This window comes from Gorilla gorilla, chromosome 11 (assembly GCF_029281585.2).
Source record: "Gorilla gorilla gorilla isolate KB3781 chromosome 11, NHGRI_mGorGor1-v2.1_pri, whole genome shotgun sequence".
NCBI classification, from domain to species: Eukaryota; Metazoa; Chordata; class Mammalia; order Primates; family Hominidae; genus Gorilla; species Gorilla gorilla.
This window is the reverse complement of record NC_073235.2, coordinates 46,813,757-46,838,034: the sequence shown is the minus strand read 5'-3', so window position 1 is coordinate 46,838,034 and position 24,278 is coordinate 46,813,757. Positions and strand designations below refer to the sequence as shown.

Genomic DNA, 24,278 nt, shown 5'->3' with positions numbered 1-24,278 from the left:
CGATTTAGAATTTTTCCATTTTACAATGGGTTTATCTGGATGTAACCCCATGGTAAGTTGAGCAGCTTCTTATGACTTATGATGGGGTTACGGTTTCTACTGAATGCATATACATTTCATACCATCCTAAAGTTGAAAATATTGGAAGTCGAGGACCATCTGCTGTGTTGCTAGCATTAAATGCAATTTTGGCTTACAATATTTTTAACCTACATTGTGTTTATTGGGAAGTAACCCCATCGTAAGTGGAGAAGCATTTTGTATTTTATTCTGTGTAATAGGATTTACTAGTTTCATGTGTAGTCAGAACACTCACTTTCAGGTTTTGGCATTTACTCTTTTCTGTTTCTCAATTTGTGTGAAAGTGGATGGACAGATGGTTTATTAGGCTTTCAAATGCTTACAATGTTGTTGTTCAATTCAACAATGGTTTTAAACTTTGAATGTCCACACAGAGCTGGATTTTGTTTAGAACGGAAGATAGTTTCGACGCTTCAATTTAAGGATAAGAATGTTTACTCACATAACTTAAAGCAACTTGTGGATATAAGTACAAAGACCTAATCGATTTCCTTTATTTTGGTATGTTTCCTAACTCATTGCCGCATCACAGCCTAACTCTTCCGAGTTGCAGTTTTAAAAATGAAGTTACTTAATAAACCAGACATCCAGTTATATTTGCATGTTTTGCCTTCACCAGAGTCATTTAACCTACAACCTCCTTCCAGATACAAAATCCTTTACTCTAGAAAGGATCCTTTACTTCATAAAGGAATTTAAAGAAGGGACACATTCCTCACTTTACAGTCAAGAACACCTGGGACTTCCTGGTACTCTTTCTACTATGTATTCTATAAATAAAAGAGCTAAAGTGAAATTAGGTCGCAGCGAAAAAACATCCAACATTTGTGAATTTTAAGCCCCAACAGAAAATACCATTCCTTGAAATTCAAGTGGCAATGAGAATATTATTGCATAAGGAAAATATAGATGGAACTATGCAAGTCAAACGATGGTCTCCACTGCTGTCGCTTTGCTTTGTGATTTTTAATTACTCAATGTGACTCTCCTCGTGTAAGTGGGACCGCGAATATGCAATTATTGAATACTCAAACTGCATCAGAAGTGTGTGTAGTAATCAGAACCGAAAGGACGGGAAAAATGGAGATAAAGGAAAGCATGAGCCTTGCCAGGAGGGAATCGAGGAGGTCCAGAAGGAGGGATATTAAGAGGCATTGGCAAAGCAGCTGTGTAGGAGCTCCGGGCTGCAGAGCAGGTAGAGGTGTCGGCAAGGGAGCCAGGAACCCGCACAGAGGCCCTGAGGCTCTAGTAGGCCGGGGAGTGGACCAGGAAAGGAGATGCAACGGGCCGGCTGGAAAACTGCAGGGGGAATCCGAGGTCGACCTAATGAACAGCACAGACCTTCCAGAAGGAAAGAGAAGGTGACTATGCGAGCTTAGAACAGGACTAGGAGGTTGGGGAAAGAGTACGAAAAAGCTGAAGGGGCGGACAGGGTGCTGACGAGATGGGAAAGGGCGCACAGGGAGGTGGGGAGCAGTGAGAGGCCGGAGGACAGTGGGCAGGTGCGAGGAGCCGAGCCCGCGGGCTGGGGCGGAGCGACTCGTGCGGGCGGGAGAGGCCGCTGACTCAGGGACCTCGCGCCAGCGGAGTCCGGGCGGCGCAGAGAGGCGGAGCCTCGATTGCGCGGGCGGGCCGAGGGGCGGGACCAGCGCCTGACGCGCCCGGAGGCCGAGGCGGCCGCGGGCCGGGAGGGGCGGCGGCATCCGCGGCGGCCGCGGGGGAGGGGCACGGCGTCAGCGCGTCGCCGGCTGGGCCGCGCCGGTGGCCAGGAGGGAGAGACAAGGAGGAGGAGGAGGTGAGTAGGCTCCGGGCTGGGGAGCCGCGCGGGCCGGCGGGGAGGCGGGGAGCGCGGCCCCTCCCCTCCCCTCCCCGGCGCCCGCCTCGCGGGGCCGCGCTGCGCGGAGATCCCAGAGGGGCAGAAGCGGCGGCTGCGGCGCGGGGAGCCGGGGGCGGGGGGTGTGGGGGAGGCGGAGCTGAGAGCCGCGCGCTTCCCGGGCGCACGCGCTGCGCTCCGTGCGCCGCCGTCCGCACCGCGCTCGGAATGGGGCGTCCAGGCCGTGGCATTTTGTGCCTTCTGCAAACTGGTCGTGTTCGAATTGCGTTTTTTTGGTGCCTACAGGTCGTGCGTACTGGTTTTCTGCAGCCCGGCGCTCCGCTTCTTCCTCGCGCAGGCTGAGAGGACGGGTGGGGGCACGTCGCCCTCGCGCGGGAGAAGGGAGGCCGGGCGTCCGGGTTGGCCTGAGTTGGCTGGGGTGCTTCGCCGACCACCAGGCAGCCCGGCGCTTGGCCCCTTGCAGTGCGAGCCCCAGGCCTTCCTGAGGGAAAGCTTCGCTTCTGGCTCCTAGTCGCCCTCAGTTACCAGACCTCCCCAGCGCCCCACTCCCCTCTGCCAGACGAGTGTGAAGACCCTCACTGTGCCCCCCCACCCCGGAATCCCTCGTCTGAGGATTAAGCACATAACTTCCCATTTTCATCGGGATCCAGACAATCCCATTCTGTCCAGGTGGAAAGATTCTCTGAATTTAAGTCTTGGGAATGCAGCAGCGAAGTTTAACCTTTCGTCCCGAAGTAGTTTTTTTGCCTTCTCTCGCACATAGAACTTTTAGAGTCTTCTGACAACTGTGCTGCTTTAGGTTATCTTGAGATTCTTAAGTTAATCCCTTGAGGCCGTGTGATGGGAGTTTCAAAGAGAAGGCTTTTACAGCTTTTCTTCCACCTGTATCGCAGTTTGAAATGGAAAACGTGAGTTGATGATGATTTTCCATACGAGATGGATTTCAGTTTGCAGCCCCGGCTGCCGTGGCTCACTTGGTTATTTGGTGCCTACCCCTGAAGTTGATTTTAAAGCTTAAAATAGTGGTTAGGTAAAGGAGCTGCTGAAAAAGAAGTTCAGTACAATTCAATAGAGCCATTCTATTGGCTTCTATTAACCTGTTTAACCCTTAAGCTTTAACCATGACAGGAGTTTCATGTAGGAACCCACATACCAAGTGAAATATTGAATTTTAATTAGTGCGTTCCAGGTCTGACTTGGATTAGATTCTTCTCGGCTCCCACTCCCTTTTGGTATACATTTTCCTTAGGGTCCTGTACTGTATTTAATGAAACAGTTTTAGTATTGAGGGTTAGAGGAGTACCTCTTGAATCACGAAACTTTCTTTGACATGCTTGGAAACAATGAATAGGTAAAATCTGAAGCACGATACTTGCAATAAGGTAGGAAATAGTAAATTTTTTAACATCACCAGTTTGCAAAGGTTAAGATGGCTTCTTTAGTCTTGATTTGAAAATTGTGTTGACATTTTAATCTTATGCATCACGGAAATACAGAATTTTAGATGTTTAAGGAACATTAGCAGTATAATCCAATCCCATTATTTTATAGAGAAATTAAGAATCGAAGACAGTTTCTTGATGAGATTTAGCAGGAGCTGAATAGAACTAGTAGTCTTAATTAACTAAACACTTAACTAGGTAATTCAGACCTCTTCTTGTACTAAAGTTTGTTTGATTATGGTACTAAAGTTTGTTTGATTATGGTATCTTAAAAAGCCAAGTAATTAACTAAATGAATTTTTTTCCCTTAATTTATGATTTGGACCCATTAGATTAAAATGCCATGAGTTGTACATAGTTAGGAAGTATTTACATTCTATTAGTTTAAACATTACTTTCCAGTTTTTTTGAATTAGCAATTATCTTGCGCTTCAAGAATCGATTCATATTTTTGATTCGGATAGCCTACGTCACTTCCAGCAGATTGGTATTTTAAGAGTCTTAGAGTTATGGTGTATATAAACCTTGATTTCATCATGTGTCATTTAATGACAGGTATGTTTTGAGAAATGTGTACTTGTGGGAGTATCATAGAATGTACTCACACAAACCTACATGGTATAGCCTACTTCACACCTAGGCTATATGGTATATAGCTTATTAATCCTGGGCTACATCCCTGTTCAGCATGTTACTGTACTGAATACTGTGCCTAAACACACCTAAACTTAGAAAAGGTACAGTAAAAAATACGGTATTATAATCTTATGGGACCACAGTTGTATATTCGATGTTTTGTTGACTGAAATGTCATGTGATGCATGACTATCACTTAGGAAGGGAAATCCTATCACATGTAATAATCTAATTCCAGCACGCCCGATCTCACATTTCAAAGTGGACCTCAAGTGCATGAGTCCTGAAGTTCTTGCTGTGGTGCGATGAATTTTTTACATCCCAGAGCACAGTGTTTAGTGTAGACATTTAGTAAATACTTGTTGGCCTGTGCGCGCTTTCCTGGTAGGCGCTTCGTGAAAGTTCGGCTATGTCCTACTCATCTGTGTATACCTGTTATCGTGTGTAGTGGGTACTCTTTAAATGCTTATGATCTTGTAGGGCTTAATCTAATTTTTGAAGGTAGCAGAGTGCCTGGAAGTCCTGAATCATGATATAGTAAACTTGAAATAACTCAGTTCCTTTTTTTGTGTTGAACCAGGTATGCTGTTAGGTTGAATTCCAATATTGAAAGAGGTAGCAGGTGTCAGATACTTTAGAAAAATTGGGGGAAGAAACTTCACACTGCGAATTTTGTTCTGTAACTTAGGTTAGTCACTCTGATATTGGGAAAGAACATTATTTTAGTAATAGAACACCTTAGGTGAGGTAAAATAATACAATGTTTCCATGAGAGCAAAGTGTGACAACCTGAATTGAGTGACCCTCTGACTGTTACCATAGGCCACGTTTTACAATTTTGGTTTTATTTTATAAGGATATGTTTTTCAGCATATAGACCTTTGTAAGGAACGTAACTTTACTTCAGAGTTCGGACTACCTTGGCAAATTGTCCCAAATGATATTTTAAATAGTTTTAGGTTGTATTTGATATGTTATGCTTCTTGTTGGTATTACATGAAGAACACTGTGTATTCTTTTACTTGTATTCTTACCTCTTCTTTTTTTTAATATCAGAATAATAGCATGTTTTTTATTTTTATTTTTTTTTGAGGCAGAGTCACACTCTGTCACCCGGGCTGGATTGCAATGGTGTGATAGCAGCTCACTGCAGCCTCCGCCTCCCTGGTTCAAGTGGTTTCCTGCCTCAGCCTCCTGAGTAGCTGGGATTACAGGAATGCGCCACCATGCCTAGGTAATATTTTTTGTGTTTTTAGTACTGATGGGGTTTCACCATGTTGGCCAAGCTGGTCTCGATCTCCCGCCTTGGCTTCCCAAAGTATTGGGATTATAAACGTGAGCCTCTGTGCCCTGCCTGGTTATTTTAAAAAAAAAAAACTGAGGAAAATTTTCAAGCATTTCTCTTGGAAGTACAAATCAACACTCCATTCTTTGAATCTCCGGAGTAAAATTTGGGCTGAGCAGATGCAGAGCCAATTCCATAGGCTGATTCCTAGCTGAACATGTAGAGTCATAGAGGTAATAGCTTTCATAGGGACGTCTTTGAACTACTTTCTTTTTTTTTTTCTACTAATATTACTAAAAGCAGTTGTACGGTAGAGTAGGATGGTGTTTAATTTATAGGAAGCAAATCAGCTCACATCTGTAATTGCTGGTTCTGATGTCAGTCCTAGTCTGCCTGGCCTACTCACTGCCAGATCAGTTTCTTCTATTCAGACCGAAGATATTTTAAGACCTCTGTCACCTACAACAGGAAGGATCTGGAATTATTCTGGTGCCCTGAGCATCCATTGCTCACAAAGGTATGCTGTCTCACTGTATCCTTTGGATGTACTCAGTTTGCCTGCAAGATTTTCATTTTTAAAGCACTTTTCTCATAAGGAGTTTTGAAATAATGACAAACAGCTTAACTAAGTGTGTGTGAGGCATCTAGAATATTTCAAAATAGTTATAGATGGAGTTAGGATATAGAATCAGACAATTAGTAAGAATATCTAGTGCTTTTCCCCTATGCTGTGTAGGATCACACAAGTCATTTAAACAGATGATAATTTTTTTGAGTATTTAAAAAATAACCAGAGCCGGACGTGGTGGCTCATGCTTGTAATCTCAGCACTTTGGGAGGCCAAGACTGGTGGATCACCTGAGGTAAGGAGTTCGAGACCAACCTGGCCAACATGGTGAAACCCCATCTCTACTAAAAATAACAAAAAGTAACCGGGCATGGTGGCACGTGCCTGCATTCCCAGCTACTCGGAGTCTGAGGCAGGAGAATGGCTTGAACCTGGGCGGTGGAGGTTGCAGTGAGCCGAGATGGCACCACTGCACGCCAGCCTGGGTGACAGAGTGGGACTCCATCTCCAAAATTAATAAATAAATAAATAACCAGAGAAGCAATTCCACAGTCTTTTCTTAGTAACTTATAAATAGTCCATAGAATTTATGTTTCTTGGGTGGTTTATTTTTGTATTCCAGGTCCTTTGTGGAACTGGAACCTTGTCTTAAGCATGTTTAGGCATCCTAACAGCTTGATCTCCCTCTCCTTGCTATCTCCCCTACCTTTAGGGGGCTGGGACCTATTCTTATCCGTAGGTAGGTGGTTGGGGTCTTGCAGAGCCAAGATCCTGTGATACTGTTTTCTGGACTCACACTCACCAGATTGACCCTTTAGATACTGAGATCTAGGCTCCGTGGCTGCTATAATTTGAACTTTTTTGAGGGTCAACTTTTCATTTGCATGAGGGACTCTAGGACACCCTGGATTCATCCAGTCATGAGTTAGAACGCCTTTCCTGACTAGCCAGCTGTTGGATTCTTTGCTTTCTTAGTGGAGACACTTAAGGGTGTCTCCCATAAATCGGTGATTTTTATGCAGTTCAATGGTAGCTCGTTATTTTTCAAGTGTTTAATTTTCTGCCTTTTTCTTCTCTTAGTTTTGAGCTTTCATTTGTTCAGGTATTGGGGTTCTCACGACCCCGTGTTTAGGTTCTATTAATTTGCTGGAGTGACAGAACTCAGGGAAACACATTTACTTGTTTATTATAATGGATATTGCAAAGGCTACAGATGAGGAGACGTGTGGGGTGGGGTATGGGGGAAGGGGTGCAGAGCTTCCATGTGATCTCTGAGTGCATCTCTCTCCAGGAACCTCCATGTGTTCAGTTACCTGGAAGCTCTCTGAACTCAGTTCTTTTGGGTTTTTGTGGAAACTTTATGACAGCATTCCTTCCTCCAGGGTATAGAATGGGATCCTCTGTGGGTTGGGGGCAGGGCGTGTCTGTCTTGGGGCAGGAGAAGGTCAGAGGCTTTCCCTGAGGCCTAACACACCCACGTTGTAGCAAAAGACTGGATCAAGGGCTGTGGTAGTTATGAGCCAGGAACCATGCATGGAATCTTCCTCTCCCTCTCATCTTGCTCTCTCTGTGTGTGGTATATATAAAATAACATCACAGGTATCTATTACACATTCCTCAAGCAAGGTCATTATCTGTCTTTACATCTAGATCATGTGTACCCCAGGGTTGGAACTGAATCTGTCCAGTTCCCTGGAGGTGCCCTTAGCACTCAGTACATATAGCAGGTGATACATATAGATTAGATATAAATTTCTCCCAACAATAAGTTCTGTTATCAGTGTGGGAAGCCAGTGTTCATATAGAAGTTTAAAATTAATTCAAGAAGCTTAGACGTTTCATTGCCATCGTTAATACTGGAGAGTCTGTGTTTTTTTTTTTTTTTTTTTTTTTTGAGACGGAGTCTCACTCTGTTGCCCAGGCTGGAGTGCAGTGGCGCAATCTCGGCTCACTGCAAGCTCCACCTCCCGGGTTCACGCCATTCTCCTGCCTCAGCCTCCCGAGTAGCTGGGACTACAGGTGCCCACCGCCATGCCCGGCTTATTTTTTGTAGTTTTAGTAGAGACGGGGTTTCACCGTGTTAGCCAGGACGGTCTCAATCTACTGATCTCATGATCCGCCCGCCTCACCCTCCCAAAGTGCTGGGATTACAGGTGTGAGCCACCGCGCCTGGCTGAGTCTGTGTATTTTAAATTATAGGCATATCCATGTAAAAAATGGCATCAGTCACCTGACAGGACATTTAATTAAGAAGAAAAGTTATATAATTTTCACTATGTTGTCTTGTAAGGCATTGGAGATTTCAGTTTTTCATGAATTTGATTAATATGTATATATTTCTTACAATTAGTTTTATTATGAAGAAGTGAGTTTAATGGCCCTATTTTTGTTCATTAGTAATTGTATACTAAAGAGTAAATTCTCATTAAAAGGCCTTTAAATGCCTGCTCATAAAGAAGAGAGACCTCTGATTTTGTTCTCTATACAATCCCAGTTATTGTTTGAGGCAAGTCATCAAACTCTTTAGTAGTCTAAACCTTTAATTTGGTTTCAGAACAGTAGTCATGTATTGAACACCCAAATTACCATGTCTGTAACAAGTAATGCAAACACTCCGTATTAAAAATGCAATGACTGCAACTTTTTTGTAAAATTTCTTGTGCTAATTTTTTAAAGAGGACTTTTGAATTAAGTTTCTCGTGAAGGCCAAAATCTTATACTTTTAATGGTAGTGGAGTGTGTGTATATGTGTAGAGGCGAGGGGGTGGTAATTTTTGTAGTGGTATTTTTAAGTGGACAGTTTACTAATTATGTTGAGGTAAACACTTTACAACTCTAAAAGGAAAACTTCAATTATCTGAATGAAATGAGGTACATGAAATTAATTCAGATAAGTGGGGGAATCTTTGGTGTAAATGATGCATGTCAAGGTACATGACCTCAATCTTGATTTTTTTTTTCCTTTTTTTCTTTTTCTATATATCTGTTAGCTGCTTACGAGATTGTGATTCTTTTAGGTCATGTTAGGAATCATTGATGGGGGAGGCAAAGTTGCTCTATAGTTTTGTTTTTTTTTTGCTACATAGGAATCCAGAGTGTGGTATTCTGTGACGAGTATAATTGCTCATCTCTCCCCTGCACTGCCTGCTGTTTTAGGTGGTACACCACAGCCTTCCATTTTGTCACCTTCCTGTCAAACGTGTGTGTGACTCCTTAAGAATACAAGTTGTTTGAAATTAAAGCCACACTCCTCTGTCCAATCTCAAGATGTTTATAATTCCTAAAAGTTGAGTTACAGCAGGTTATAAAAGATATGGGATTGAGGTAGATGAACCGTGATTCCTTCTCTGTCCTCCTTTGGGTTTAAATATTAAGCAGCTATCTTGCAGTGTAGGCCCTTAAAATAGAAACAAAGGGTTGGGGCATGATGCCTAGCCTTTATAGATCCTAACTTGAAATGAAAATTTTATGGATTGATTAGAGTTTTAGGAAAATGATTATCTGCTGCAAATTACTAAGGTTTGCAGCATTCCTGGGCTCCTGGCATCTGAAAGCTATTGTATAATCTGTGGAGAGCCTGTTAGGTGTGATGACGTTTGTCTTCTAGGCTTTTTTTTTTTTTTTTTAAATGGAAGCAAGCATGTCTCAGCCACAGAGATGTGTACTGACACCTTATAAGTGAATTTACTTTTTTCTTTACTCAAAGCACCTGAAAACATGGCTCTTTATTTTCAGTGTGCACCAGCTTCCTTTTCACCTCTTGGTCTTTAAGATACAAGGTGATTCATATCTTGATTACCTTGGGTAGGTGGGTATGATACCAGCAAGCTCTGTGTCCGGACCTTGTGAGCAATTCCTAGGTCATTGCCTGAGGCCTTCTTAAATATATGCAGGTAATGTGACTGCAGATTTTGGGTTTCACAGTCAGTCCAGATTGATTTTGACTCTGGGCCATTTATGAGCAGCAAGCCTTTGCGGGGAGTTAGTAACTGCTCCGAGTTTCAGTTTTCTCCTATCTGATGGGGGGATTAGTCTTTTTTAGTGTTATCTTTTTTTTAGTAACTTAGTTGTATTAATCTGTTGTCGTATTCAAATGGTGTGAATTAATGAACTATCTAGAGCATATCATTTTAAAAGGAAGTAGGTTTTGTACTATTTAAAGACAGAGGTAATCAAATTAGTAAAAATCTTTCCAAATAGAGGTCTTACTCAATTGACTTTAAAACTGTATAAGACTCTTGTAGTTATCAGTTTATTTATATCCAAATAATACACTCCTGCGTGGTATAGCAAGGCAGAGTATGTATTGTATTCTGTAGTCAGACAGACTTGTATTGGATGATTCATCACTTTCCACTTCTGTAACCTTGGGCAGGATACTTTACCTATTTGATTCAAAGTTTTAGTCTGTAAAACTACTAATGAAGATTTAAAGAATAGAGATGTAAAGAACAATAAAGGGTAATAAGGACAATAAAAAGGTGGTTGTGAAGACTTAAGAGGAAGGTATGCAAAATGCTTGGTTATGCCTGAATCCAATAAATACTGATAGTTGCTGTTGTGACCTTGGACAAGTAACTTCACCTTTCTTCATCACAGGTTTCCTTATCTGTAGCATAAGTATACAGCTAACTGATAGGTTTAGGATGAGGATTAAATGAGATAATACACGTAAGTGCTCACTAAATATTAATTGCTGTTGTTATTTATATAAACAAATTAGACGAATTTTTGAGTTCAAGAATTCATACACATATTTAGTATATTTATTATATGGGGGATATTCACTGTGGATTTGGGGATGGTGACTTATTCATAGCTTTTAGTGTTTCCTTAAGATAACAGTTCACAAATTGTGGCGTACAAATCCCTAGGGATCACTGAGACCCTTTCAGGAGTGTCCGTGAGGTAAAAACCATTATCATAGTAACACTAACTTTTTGCCTTTTCTACTGCTTTGACATTTGCCCTGCTGTTGTAAAAGCAATGATCAATGAAACTAAGCATTCTAGAAATTAAATGGCAGTAAGACCCAACTGTACCTAGTAATCATGGTATTCTTCACAGCTGTGCATTCACAGAAAAAAAGAAAAAGCCACTTTCACTTAAGAATGTCCTTGAAGAAGTGATAACAATTGCTAATTGATTAAATTTTGACCCTTAAGCATACTTTGTTTTAATATTTGGTGTGATGAGATACGAAATGTGTAAAAAGCATTTCTGCCGCATATCCAGAGTACATTGCCTGTCTAGAGGAAAAATCCATATGTGATTTTTCTTTTTGAGTTGCTAGTGAAACTAGCCAAATTTTGCATGAAGCATCATTTTTACTTGAAAGAATGAATACCAAACTGTGATTATTTAGACTTAGAAATTTGGCAGTCATTTTCTTGAAAATGAACAAAGTGAGCCTGTCACTTCAAGGAAAACAACTGACAGTTTGTTGCCAATGATAAAATTCAAACTTTCAAGTGAAAATTAAAATTTTAGAAAACTTGTGTTACCTGCTGTGCTATTGTCAGCTTCCCAGTACTTAAAAGATTTTCCTGATGAGATGGGTGGTGATTTTTATGAATGTGAGTTTTTGCTATTATATGACGAATTGTGTCAAGATTTGTAATATCTGTATAACTCAATGAGCCAATATTTTCAAAGGGACCAGTGTTACAAAATTATGGGTGAAAGATCTTTTCAAAAAGCAAGTAACAGAATACAAAGAGTTCATATGTGTGAGATTCCATATTTCGACTAACCCTTAAGAAACTCCTACTTGTCAAGTTTTGGTGTAGTATCATAAAAGAACATCTACAATTATCTGAATGGGCTATTAATACATGTGCTTCCGTTTCTCTCACTACATATTTGTGTGAGTCCATTTTTTTTTAATGTAGCTCAATCAAAACAACATAGCACAACAGATTGAATGTAGACACCAATATGAGAATCCAGCTGTTTTCTATTAAGCTAGGCATGAAAGAAATTTGCAAAGCTTTTATAACAACGTAATTTTCACACAAAGCTTTTTTGTTTTTGAAAGCTTTTTTCTGTTTTGAAAACATTTTTTTTTCCCTAAAATGTATTGTCTTATTACATATGTTATCTTACTAAGTTTTTAAAATAAATTGATAAATACTTAAACTTTTTCTCATTTAATTTCTAATACGGTGAATGTTGATTATTACAAGCCACATAAACAAAAGCTCTTGGGAGTATTCACTAATTTTTAAGAACACAAAGTGGTCCTGACTAAGGAGATTGAAAACTGTTTCTTTAAGGAAAGAAGGCCAGATTCATCAAATGAACAAAGTTCTGAAGTTTTAATCATTTGGGTATTCCTTTGGAATATGGACTTAACATGCCTCTAGTTTCTTTTTCTGGTTATAAGAATGTATCAGTGGACTACTGTGACATTTTCCAAATATTCAGAGGGTAAGAAGGTTTTTGTTTTTAAAATGGATGCTACCTATGTGGTTGCCATACCAAATTGAGATAGGCTGTATCTCAAGTCAGCCTATTCACACTTGATACCACTCTATTGGTTGTGAGGTATACCTGTGGTTTTGGAGCTGTTCACCATGGCAGATTACTTCAGGGTTGTAGTGACTCTCACTTTACAGAAGAGGCAGGAGGATTGCTTAAGCCCAGGAATTCAAGTCCAGCCTGGTCAACATAGCCAGACCCCATCTCTACAAAAAATTAAAAAAAAAAATTAGCCCGGTGTGGTGATGTACACCTGTAGTCCCAGCTACTTGGGAGGTTGAAGTGGGAGGATTTCTTGAGCCCAGGAATTTGAGGCTGCAGTGAGCTATGATTGTACTGCTGTATTCAGCCTGGGTGACAGAGTGAGACTCTGTCTCTTAATCAAATAAACAAATAATAAACCAGTTTTCTTTGAAGTCCATACGCTAATCCATCCTGACATTTTTTAAGCTATTTTCTAGTACCGTCAATCTACAATTTATGACTGCATTTGTGAATTAACTATCTGCAACAGTGTAATATGAATTACAGATGGGTTCTGTAGCGCCATTAATAGTATGAGCTTTTCAGCCTCATTATGGACTAATTAACATCTTTTTGTGTGGAATTATACTTTTGACTTCTAGAAATCTAGCCAAACACATTCCTCCATTGCACTCCAGCAGTGGCAGGAAACTCTTCTTTTTTCCTCACAACAGAAACAGGGTTGTTAAAGCTTTAGTGACAGCAAGAGAGGCATTTTGAAGCAATGCTCAAGAGACACAGATATCTTGGGCATCCCACGTGGGTGGTGGGTGATAGGTAACGCTTTCAGATGAAGCAAGTATAGAAACTTTGGGCCAACTAGCAGTGGTGGAGGGAAAAAACGGATATTCTGGATACTACTTGGTTGTGGGGGGTGATATATTCTCTTTTGGAGCAGATGCTAAAACATAAGAGATGTTTTAAGTTGGGTGTTTCTAAGTTGGGAAATCCATCTATATAGATAAAATTTTCTTGGGCTCTTGTTATATGAACTGAACTCAAATAACAAAAAGACAGGCCAGTTGGGAATGTTGAACAAGTCTTTGGCCAGAAGTTTCAATGTAAAATGAAAGTGATGAACTTCAGGGGCAATCATAACCAGGAGGAACAGTGGAAGCCAAGAGGAATGTTGGAATATGCAGACTGTTCACAAGGTGCTCAAAACAAATCCACCACACAGGATGGCTGTTAGAGCAGGGATAGAACTGATGATCAGCTGGCATAGTTCAAAGAATGCCATGACTCAGCCCCTTGCCCACATGTCTTTGGCAGGAAATACTGCCAGACTAGACTGATGTCTAGTACAGGAAGTCCATTACAGAGAATGGTTGATATAAAGCAGAAATTCAGAACCAGGAGAATTTGGGGACATGGAGCAGGCCAATGTTGGGGAACTGGAATTTGACCTGAAGGTGAGCTCCTTGTCCTCTTCCTGCCCAAAGTCAATATTAACCCCTTGGACTGAGGCAAAACTGAGCCAAAAGGGAGACCAAAGTGACTAGAGCTGTCTGCATTGTAGTAACAGGTCTGGCCAAACAAATACTTGTTAGTTGAATGGATAGAAGTAAGACAGGGAAACATTATAGTCTTTCCACTTAGTTTCTTCATGTAACATACACTAGGTATCATGTTACCTACTCACCAAAAAAATAATTTAGGCCAGGGGTTTGCAAACTTCTCCTTGGAAGGACCAGGCAGTAACTATTTTAGTCTTTATGGACCCTATGGACTCTGTTGCACCTACTCAAGTTGGCCACTATAGCCTGAAAGCAGCTGTAGAAGCATACCTAAATGAAAGAATATAGCCATGTTCCAATAAAGCCTTATTTATGGAAGTGGAAATTTAGCTTCATATAATCTTCACATGTCACAAAATATTAGTCTTCTTAAAAAATCTGGTTTTTCAACCATTTACAAATGTAAACCCATTCTTAGATCATAGATATACAAGAACAGGTTGCATGCTGGATTTCAGTGCCCAGGCAATAGTTTGTTGACCCTTTTCAGGCAAATAAATTACTATCAGTCATGATGCTGAAAGCTTAGCAGTGCCGAAATAGATGTTTTATAGGACGATGCTGTTGGTGACACTGTCTTATTTTATAGGTGACACTGATGATAAAAATCCATCCAAGAATTTATATGTGACATCTGCAGCAGGTTCAGATCTCTCAGCTATGAGACAAACTGGATACTTCCTAAGGATTGCCATCTATTATGCACAGAGAGCCAAAATCCGTTACTGAAATTATCTGGGTGAGCCGCCTGCTGGGTCCAGTGATGCACTGGTAGACAAAGGAGTTGAACAAGAAGTCTGGCATATTCTTTGGATGACTGGCAGAGTGTGACACCAGTATGGCACCAAGCCCTACTATGATTCCAAGGACTTCAGGACTAAATATATATATATATATATATATATAAATGAAAAAAAATTTTGGTGGTATTGGTTGGTGTGGTTGAAGTAAATTTGAGCTTTACTTGGGGAATGTGTATTATATTATCATTCCATAATGTAATTGCTTTGGTAATCAAGCTTTAAAGATCTTATATCTATGAAACTCATATAGTTATCACCTTTTAGTATTGGGTTATCTCACTGTAAGGGAAATACAGTAAAGAAAAACATCTGTTGACTAAAAGGGTTAATTTCAGGACTATGATTTTCATGTGGAAGTGTTTGCCTGGGGGATTCTTGAAATTTTGCCTTCATCTAGAGTATGTAAAATGTTTCTATTTGCAAAAAGCTATTATACTCAGAATTTTCTAGGAAAACATCCTTTTCAGTGGACTCTTCAATAGTAAAGAATCATACTGTACGGTATTAGTGTCCATAGAACAGCCGAATTCATAAATTAATATTTTTAGACCTATCAACTTAATTAAATTCACTTAAAATGATTTGGCAAGCAGGTATGAACTGAAAATAAACCTATGTATTTTTGTTTTTTAGAAGTATTGAATCAGAAGAAATTGGAACATCAAAGTATTCTCTGAACCAAATTGATGTTTTATTTGGTTGAGAGTCCTTACTTTTGGTATACTATTTATACCAGTAATAGAGTATTTGAAAGCAGTGCTGGGAAATGAGGTGCATGGATTCTCTCAGTGTTGAATCCCATTTTTTTCCCTCAGTGAATCTTCAACATTTTTAAATCTTAGCATTCAACAAAAACTCTACAGCCTAGATATAAACCATAGATTACTTTTTATATAGCATATACAGTTCATCCACAAACAGTAAAGGTTCCTTCATGACTTACCTTGAAATCTTTATTCAAAGGATATACTATTCAATTTGTCAGTGTGCCACTGCCACCACTGCATGTTTTTGGTCAGAGTGCAGTGCAACTAACATCGCCTTCCTGCTAGGAAAAAGATCTGCAGGTTGCTGGATAGTGGAAGTTGCACACATCTAATTTACAAGTCAGATTCGAGATCAGAATCTTACAATAGCTTTATGTGGAATTGATTTCATTTCATGGTTTTTAAGCTGTTTTTTCATTGAAGCAATGCCTGTAACTGAAAGACAGGTGTGTTGTAGCATTTGAATACCTTAAACTCTTTTGAATCTGGAATGGAAGGGATATTCTGGATTCTAAAACTCAGAGATTTTGAATTAAATGCCATCATTCATTTATTGTGCCATAATTGAACTACCTTGAGAACTGAATTTGGAATTACTGTGATTAATATTTGGAAAGCTTTGCCATTTTCAAATACAAGTCACTTTAGGAAGGACCACAATTTGTGTGTGTGTGTGTGTGTACGTGTGTGTGTTTATTTAAATAGAGCAGCAGGCACCTTTTTACCTTATAGATAAGGTAAATTTAATAAGAAATACGTGGTTTTTAACATTGATATCCCATTCTATTTAAGAAGTCCATTGTGGCCTTTCTGGAGGCCTTCAATAAGGGGAAAGGGACAATGAATAGAACACTGTAGATTGCAGTTTATGTTTTTCCTTTTAAGGCAAACCATTTTCAAAATATAATAATGCCAATGAATACATAAATATAGATTGATAGTTTGAAGTTATTTTAAGTTTACCTGTCTATATTAAAATTGAGAGCCATCTCATAAGAGTGAGTATAAAAAAGTTGTTCATTTTAGAGTGCATAGTGCCATTTAATTGAATTAGAGAACACAGTTGCAAAAAAAAGCATCTTTTAGATAGTTCTTGAGCCATTAATTGATTTGTTGAATATAATCAAGAAGAAAATCCAGATGTTTAAAACTAGTTTTGTATCAGGTCAAAAGAGTATTTAGCTTTATTCTCCTCCACTCCCTTGTCTGATGAGTTCTCATAAATTGCTTTCTGAAATGACGAAACATTGGGATTTGGAAAGCCTTGAGAATTCATCAGTTTTATCTTTTTCTCCAGTGTTTTTTACAAAGGACCCATTTAGTCATGATATTTATAGGATATGAGGAAGGCAGTGATCCTGGCATTCGTGGACTCCAGAAAACATTTTGGAGAAAAATTAATGTAAGGTAAGGGTGTAGTAGGTATACATTGCTGTATTCATTTTATTGTCCTTCCTTCCTTCCTTCCTTTCTTCCTTCCTTCCTTCCTTCCTTCCTTCCTTCCTTCCTTCCTTCCTTCCATCCTTCCTTCCTTCCTTCCCCTTGAAGATCTTGTTGCATACCAATTTATTCATTTTAGTATAGCAGTGACTATTTAAATGGGTCCCTTTCTAACCACCTTTCCCTCCAACCTCAAAATCCCTGGTTAAAAGTGCTTTTCTTTAAAGAGAGTCAGAGGTGATTTTTTGAATGGAGAAAGTGAGGCTATTCCAGACATTGGGAAATGAGTGGAGTATAAAAGGGAGAATGAGATCTAAATGTGTTGTGATAGATAGTAAGATCATAGATGAACACTCTATTTTTAGATTGAGAAGGGTGCTAGAGTAAGTATATCAATGGAATAGCGTGGCTTGTTATCGTTATGAACTGTTTAGTAAGTCTCCAGTATGCCAGACATTGAGTAAGACATTTTGCATAAATTCTGTCTTTCCAAAATCTTGAAAGCAGGTGCAACTATCCCAATTTCCTTATGAGGAAACAAGTTAAATGGTGTATACAAAGTCTTAGAGTAAGAATTGAAATAGAGAATCATACAGCTAGTGGCTCATTTTGTGCAGAGACCTTTTCTTTCTGGTGATTGTCTGATAAGTTATTAGTGAATAGAAAAGAAATCTGAAAGGCCAGCATACATGTAGGGAGATTTTAAGATTAACAGCTTTTAACATGAATGACTTCATGTTAGTGTTGTAGAATGACATTGGAGCCTTCTTGAGAAGCAGTGACATATTTGCAAATATTGTATCTGGACACTAGAACTCAACCATCTAATGGGTTGCCTTTATTATTAGTAAAGTATTGTATAGCTGCACTTTCAGGTGTAAGTGATGCCATGGTACAAAACTCATATACGGAGGGCAGGTGATCATGAACTACCAAAGAAACTGCTATATATCATAAGCTGAATTGGATCACCTCCAAATAGAATCTGTAGAAAAGTACTTGAAAGAGGACTGGTTCAAGCAGTCATCTGATACAAAGCTGACTACCAAACATTTTGGGATGCAGGGATGATAACTGGATAATGGTATCATGAAGCTCATTAAAATAAGAACTGTAAATGTTTACAGGCTTTACAAGCAGATATATGCAGCTCTGTAACAAAATATCATCTTCTTGGAAAGGACCCATTTGGTTAGGAACAAGGCCTTAGCAGCAGCATTTTTTTTTTTTTTTTTTTTGAGATAGGGTTTCACTCTGCCCAGGCTGGAGTGCAGTGATGTGAACATGGCTTACTGCAGCCTCAACCTCTGAGCTCAAGCAGTCCTCTCGTCCCAGCCTCATGAGAAGCTGGGACCACAGGCATGTGATAATACCCAGCTAATTTTTTTTAGTTTCTGTAGAGATTAGGTCTCGCCATGTTGCCTAGGCTAGCATTTTTAAATATAAAAGGCAACTGTGCAGTAGGGTGTTGGGGTCAGATGATCTGGTTATGTTTTTTGAGATATAGAGCAAAATGATGTGGGATATTTGGCTTTGCTATTTGTCCCCCAGGGGGAGTGAAGTAAAGCACAGCCAAGGTGATAGTATCATGGCAGAACTTAAATGTGAGTACTGTGGCACCTTGGTGAGGGATGTGGTAATGAAGACAGGACAGGTAAAAATGAATGAAATCATGAACTCAAAATGTTAGAGTGAAAAATACTTTTCTAATTGTTTGAAAATACAGAAAAGTAAAAAGGCAAACAGATCATAGGCAAGCAAATAAGACAGTTGGACAGAGGTAAGAAGTAGGAGGGCTATTCAAGAGTGAAGTACAATAGTCCTAGAAAGTTTTACTCAAAGAGGGAGACGACTTGGAAAGAGCAGAAAAGTGATTTAGAAATAGATGTTACTGAAATATGTGAGTGAGCTGCTCAAAGACTGCCAGGAGACAGAGAAAATACTAGATAAGAAGGAACAAGTGACCTTTAATATGAAGTTGTATTTCTGTCTTATGGTGGTCAAAGGTGACCAGCTAGTTCAGGTAATGGCTTCCCAAGAAAAGACATGCTGATTGTTCCCATTTGTTCTGTGAACATTTATGGATGTTTCTATAGGCTGGACTTAATCCTTGTATCTTATGATACTGGGTGACTTGGATTTGTGATTTAGAATCTGACTTAGGCTATAAGTTTGTTATGATTATTATCCATATTATTTTCAGCTTTTGGGCAAGAGATTACACTTTAACTGGCTATCCTTGTCATCCTCGAGAAGTAAGGTATCAGATTAAAGCTCCAAAGCTGAAACCAAAGGGTAATAAGTAACCCTGCTTTCTAAAGAGGGATGTGGGGCTTAGTAAAAGAGAATAGACTTGGTTCACCCGCAACACCTGTTTCCCGCATATAGGAGAAATTAGAAGAGAGATTAAAAGTGTCATTCCGATGGAGCTGTTAATCTAGTGGGGAGTTAGTTTTGTGACATTTCCCTGTTTCTCCCCAAATGGACCTTTTTTTTCCAGCCCAGGATTTGGATTTGTCTGCCAGAAGTGTAAATTGATATGTATTTTGTCTGGATGTTTAATGAGCTGCAGAATCTTGTTTCCTTGTGCTGCAGTGGCACCTTCCAGAGAGTTTTTGAGAAAACGTGATTATAGTCCATTTTCACACTGCTATAAAGAAATACCTGAGACTGGGTAATTTATAAAGAAAAGAGGTTTAATTGACTCAACAGTTCTACATGGCTGGGGAGGCCTCAGGAAAGTTACAGTTATGGTGGAAGGGGAAGTAGGCACATCTTACATGGTGGCTGGCGAGAGAGAAGGGTGAGTGAAGGAGGAACTTGCCAAACACTTATAAACCATCAGATCTCAGGAGAACTCACTCACTATCATGAGAATAGCATGGGGGAAGACACCCCAGTGATCCAGTTACCTCCCACTGGGTTCCTCCCTTGACACCTGGGGATTACAATTACAATGAGATTTGGGTGGGGACACAAAGCCTAACCATATCACGTAACATTTCTGAGAGTTGGGAGCACACTTGAACATAGACTTGTTCCTGGAGGGGAGGAGAATGACTGGCATCAGCCGAGATGGCATGTTGAGTGAGAGAGCAGTAGGTAGAGGAGTCTGCATGTGTCCATCTTGTATGGTTAAGAAGGCATGACTTTTTTTGTCGTGCAAGTGGTCATGGTGGGAGGTAACCAGACTTGAGTTATCTGGATGGATCCTGCCAACGAGGGCTGCTTGCCATGTGAAGGGACTGTGGGCAGGATAATGGGAGGTTAGCCTAAGAGTGTATTTCCCAGCTGGGTGTAGTGGCTCATGCCTGTAATTCCAGCACTTTGGGAGGCTGAGGCAGGAGGATCACTTGAGCCCAGGAGTCTATGGCCAGCCTGGGCAACATAGTGAGACTCTTGTCTTTATTCAAAAAAAAAAAAAAAAAAAGAATGTAACTCCCACAATAGGGGACTATGAAAGATGGAATGGTCACCTTTTTGCTTGCTGTAACTGATGACCCCTCTGCTGTGAAGTCACTTGAGAGTGACTGAGAAATAATGGAATTTATCTGGGGTTTTGAGAGATGGGGAAGTGAGATCCAGAGAAGTATGTTTGAAAGCATATATTCCATTGAGTTCAGTTCACTTGACCAGTTTTTTAGTTCAATAGGATTTTTGTTCAGTTGAATAAACCTTTAGTAAGTGCTTAAACAGAATATGTAGGGTACTGTTCTAGGCATTTCATGAAAGGCAAAGATGGCTGTGGCGTTTTCTGTCCTCAGGGAGCTTCTGCTAATTTAGTGTAAATAGCTGAAGTTAATTCATGGCAGAATGACATAGGTGCTCTAAATGTGTAAGTGGCAGTACTATGGGAATTTGGAAAGAACAGTGAATACCACTGGGGTTCAGAGGAGTCTGTGGAGGAGGCCAACTTTGGGCTGGATCTTGAAAGAACAAAAGGATATCAAGTAGGAAGAGAGGCATTCTGGCATGAGGGAATAAACAAAGCCATGGAAATGGGTGACTGAGAAGTAATTCTCATTCACACTGGAAAATGATAATTTTACTTTTTAAATAATGCTTTCAACTGTCAATTAAGCTTGCTTGCCCATGTTATATTTCCAGTTGAATCTTAGTATTTTTATGTCATCTTTGCAGTTCTCTAGTGATACGCAATGTGTCTTCCTTTATGAGCTATAGCGTGCATTATCAAGTTGGAAACATTACTCACTTTAGAACCTGGATGGTTATAAGCATCAAAACCAAACTTCTAAGTCTAATCACAAAGCCTATCACTTTCCCTGATTTAAAACAGTAAAATGTAGAGAAGATGATGATTTTTACATATCCTAAGAAGCACTTGGCAGAGAAATTAGTTTCATAACAAGTGATTGTTTTTTAAAGCTCTCTCTAGAATAAGAATGAGTATCTTGATGCTAGTGTCACTTTTAAATAGCTATGGCACCAGGAATGTGTCTGTTCATGTTATTATCTTAAATACACACCTTATCTATCCATATTGCTATACTTCAGATGTGAAAGTGAAATAAAGGTGTGAAGTGCCTAGCAAACTTGTATGGATTTATGTAAATCAGAAAACACACAAACAATCCATTAGTCTCCGTGCTGAAGCTCTGATGTATTAAAATCAAATATGGATTATTTCCTAAAAATTTCACATACACACATACCATCATATCCAGTGATTTACTTTGCCAAAAAAAAAAAATCTTTATTTCTTTGAACTCTAGACACATATCCAGCTGTCTTATGACATCTCCATATGGATATTTAAAGGAATATAAATCTTCAAATACTTAAAACTGAGCTGATCTTTTTACCCAAACTTGTTTCATCTTTAATCTTCGCCATCTATGTCCATTGGTGTTACTCAAACCAAAAATGTTGGAGTCATCCCTGACTCTTCTTTTTCTTTCACATTCACAGTTTGTCTCAGTAGTTCATGTTAACTCTACCATGAAAATATATTTAGAATTTGAATCTCATCACCTTTCATTCCCTCTACTACTACCTGGCCAAAGCCACTGTCATTTCTTACTTGGATTATTTTAGTAGCCTCTTGACTGGTCTCTCAGCTTTTTCTCACAACCTGAAACCCAGCACATCAGTCTGGTCTCAATGCAGTATCCAGAATATTTAGGTTAAAACAAGTTAAATCCTGTCATTCTTCAAAGCTTCATTTGTTTTCTTTCTCACTTAATGTAAAAGGTAAAGTCTTTGTAGTAGCTTATAAGGCTGTATATGATATTGCCCCCTTTGCAACCTCATTTTTTGACTCTCTACCTAACCTTCATTCATACCTCAGTTTTTGACTCCATTTGCTACCCCCCATTCCTGTTTGACACCATATTGTTTCTGGAATAGCTGGCCTTGGGGCTTTTGCGCTTGGTGTTCCCTCTGCCTGTAATGTTCATCCCCCAGATGACTGCTTAATTTATTCCCTAATCTTTCTTGGGTCTTGAGATGTTGCATCTCTAGTGAGACCTTCTTTGGCCATCTTATTTAAAATGTCCCTCTCCCTGCAACTACTTTATGTTTCTCATTTGCTCTTTGCCAGATGAACTTACTGTATATTTTGCTTTACTTTTTATGACCTTTTTCTTTCAGAATAAAAGCTTGATGAGTGCAAAGTATTTTATGTTTTGTTTACTCCTGTGCCATCAGACTTGGAGTCATTTCTGGCACACAGTTGGCACTTAATGCATAATTGATTGAATGATAAAAGACAATGAAAGATTTATTACCTAGGGGTTAAACCTGTAGTTAGGTTGATTTGTCTTTTATTGATATCTTTGGGGAATGATGCTATTTCCAAATGGCTGAATGTTACTTCTTTTTAATTAAATCATATTTATTGGTATAATTTGCATATAGTAAAATGTGCTTATTTTAAATGTACAAGTTAATGTTTTGACAGATTTACACATTCATGTAACTACTACTCCAGTCAAAGTACAGAACATCTCCATCACTTCAAAAGTTTCCTTGTGTCTGTTTGTAGTCACTCCTCCCTCATTCTCATCTCCAGGCAACTAATGATCTGATTTTTGTCACTGTGAATTCGTTTTGCCTGCTCCAGAGTTTCAAATAAATAGAATTATACATTATATACTCTTTAGAGCATGATGTTTTTGAGGCTTATTATGTTATTGTATGTCTCATTAGTTTGTTCCTTTCAGTAAAGAATAGTGTTCTATTGTATAGATGTGCTCACAATTTGCTTATCCATGTACCTGTTCATGAACATTTGGGGTGTTTACAGGTTTTTTTGCCTATAGTGAATGACACTACCATGAACATTCAAGGTGCGAGCCTTTGTGGAAATAGGCTTTAATTTTTCTGGGTTGATTACTCAGTAGTAAAATTACTGTTTTATGTGGTAAGTTTATGCTTAACTTTGTAAGAAATTGCTTTGAAGAACTATTTTCTTCAGTGATTGTATCATACTCACTAGCAATGTATGAAAAAATTTTAGTTGCTCCACATTCTGGCCAGCACTTGGTATAATTCTTTTAAATTCAGACACTCTATTGGGTGTATACTGGTATCTCCTTGTGGTTTTAATTTGCATTTTTCTGATTATCAGTGATGTTGATATTTTCATTTATTCATCGGCCATTTATATAACTTCTTTTGTGAAATAGCTGATGAAATCTTTTGTCCATTAAAAAGCGTTGGATTGTTTCTTGTCATTCAGTTACAATAGTTCTTTATATCTTTGTATATCTAGATACAAGTTCTTGTTAGATGTTTTCTCTTCGTCTGTAGAGTAAGTGTAGTTTATCAACATTTTCTTTGGTGGTCTGTGCTTTCTTTCTTTCTTTTTTTTTGGTAATATCTAAGAAATTGTTGTTGTTGTTTTGAAATGAAGTCTCGCTCTGTTGCCCAGTCTGGACTGGGATTACAGGCGTGAGCCACCGCGCCCGGCAAATGTCTAAGAAATCTTTGATTAATACCAGGTTGTAAAAGATTTTCTGTGTTTTCTCCCAAGAGTTTTACAGTTTTGGCTTTTACATTAGGTCTCTGATTTGAGTTAATTTTTATATATAGTGTGCGGTAAGGATCAAGATTTGTTCTCTTCTATATCCACCTGTTCTTTTCCTTTGAATTACCTTGAAATTTTGTTAAAAATCAACTAATCATGGCCAGGCATGGTGGCTCACGCCTGTAATCCCAGCACTTTGGGAGGCCAGGGTGGGTGGATCACAAGGTCAGGAGTTAAGACCAACCTAGCTAACATAGTGAAACCCCGTCTGTACTAAAAATACAAAAAATTAGCCTGCTGTGGTGGTGGGCACCTGTAATCCCAGCTACTCGGGAGGCCGAGGCAGGAGAATCGCTTGAACCTGGGAGGCAGAGGCTGCGGTGAGCTGAGATTGTGCCACTGCACTCCAGCCC

The 24,278-nt window shown here is 39.4% G+C and overlaps 1 protein-coding gene across 38 annotated transcripts in view; it reads left to right on the top strand.

Annotated features, from left to right (window-relative positions):
* The first annotated feature begins 1,250 nt into the window (after positions 1-1,250).
* The window catches only part of GTDC1 (glycosyltransferase like domain containing 1), a 383,038-nt gene continuing 360,010 nt past the window's right edge, over positions 1,251-24,278 (top strand). For 10 of the 38 annotated variants that reach the window (XM_055380137.2, XM_055380132.2, XM_019022299.4 and 7 more), the window contains exon 1: positions 1,731-1,876. The gene's annotated coding sequence lies outside the window, so the exon portion shown is untranslated. Of the gene's footprint in view, positions 1,443-1,729; positions 1,877-2,056; positions 2,824-3,834; positions 5,228-24,278 lie in introns of those variants that run through there. The other 28 variants (XM_055380139.2, XM_055380133.2, XM_055380120.2 and 25 more) reach the window with 15 other exon arrangements.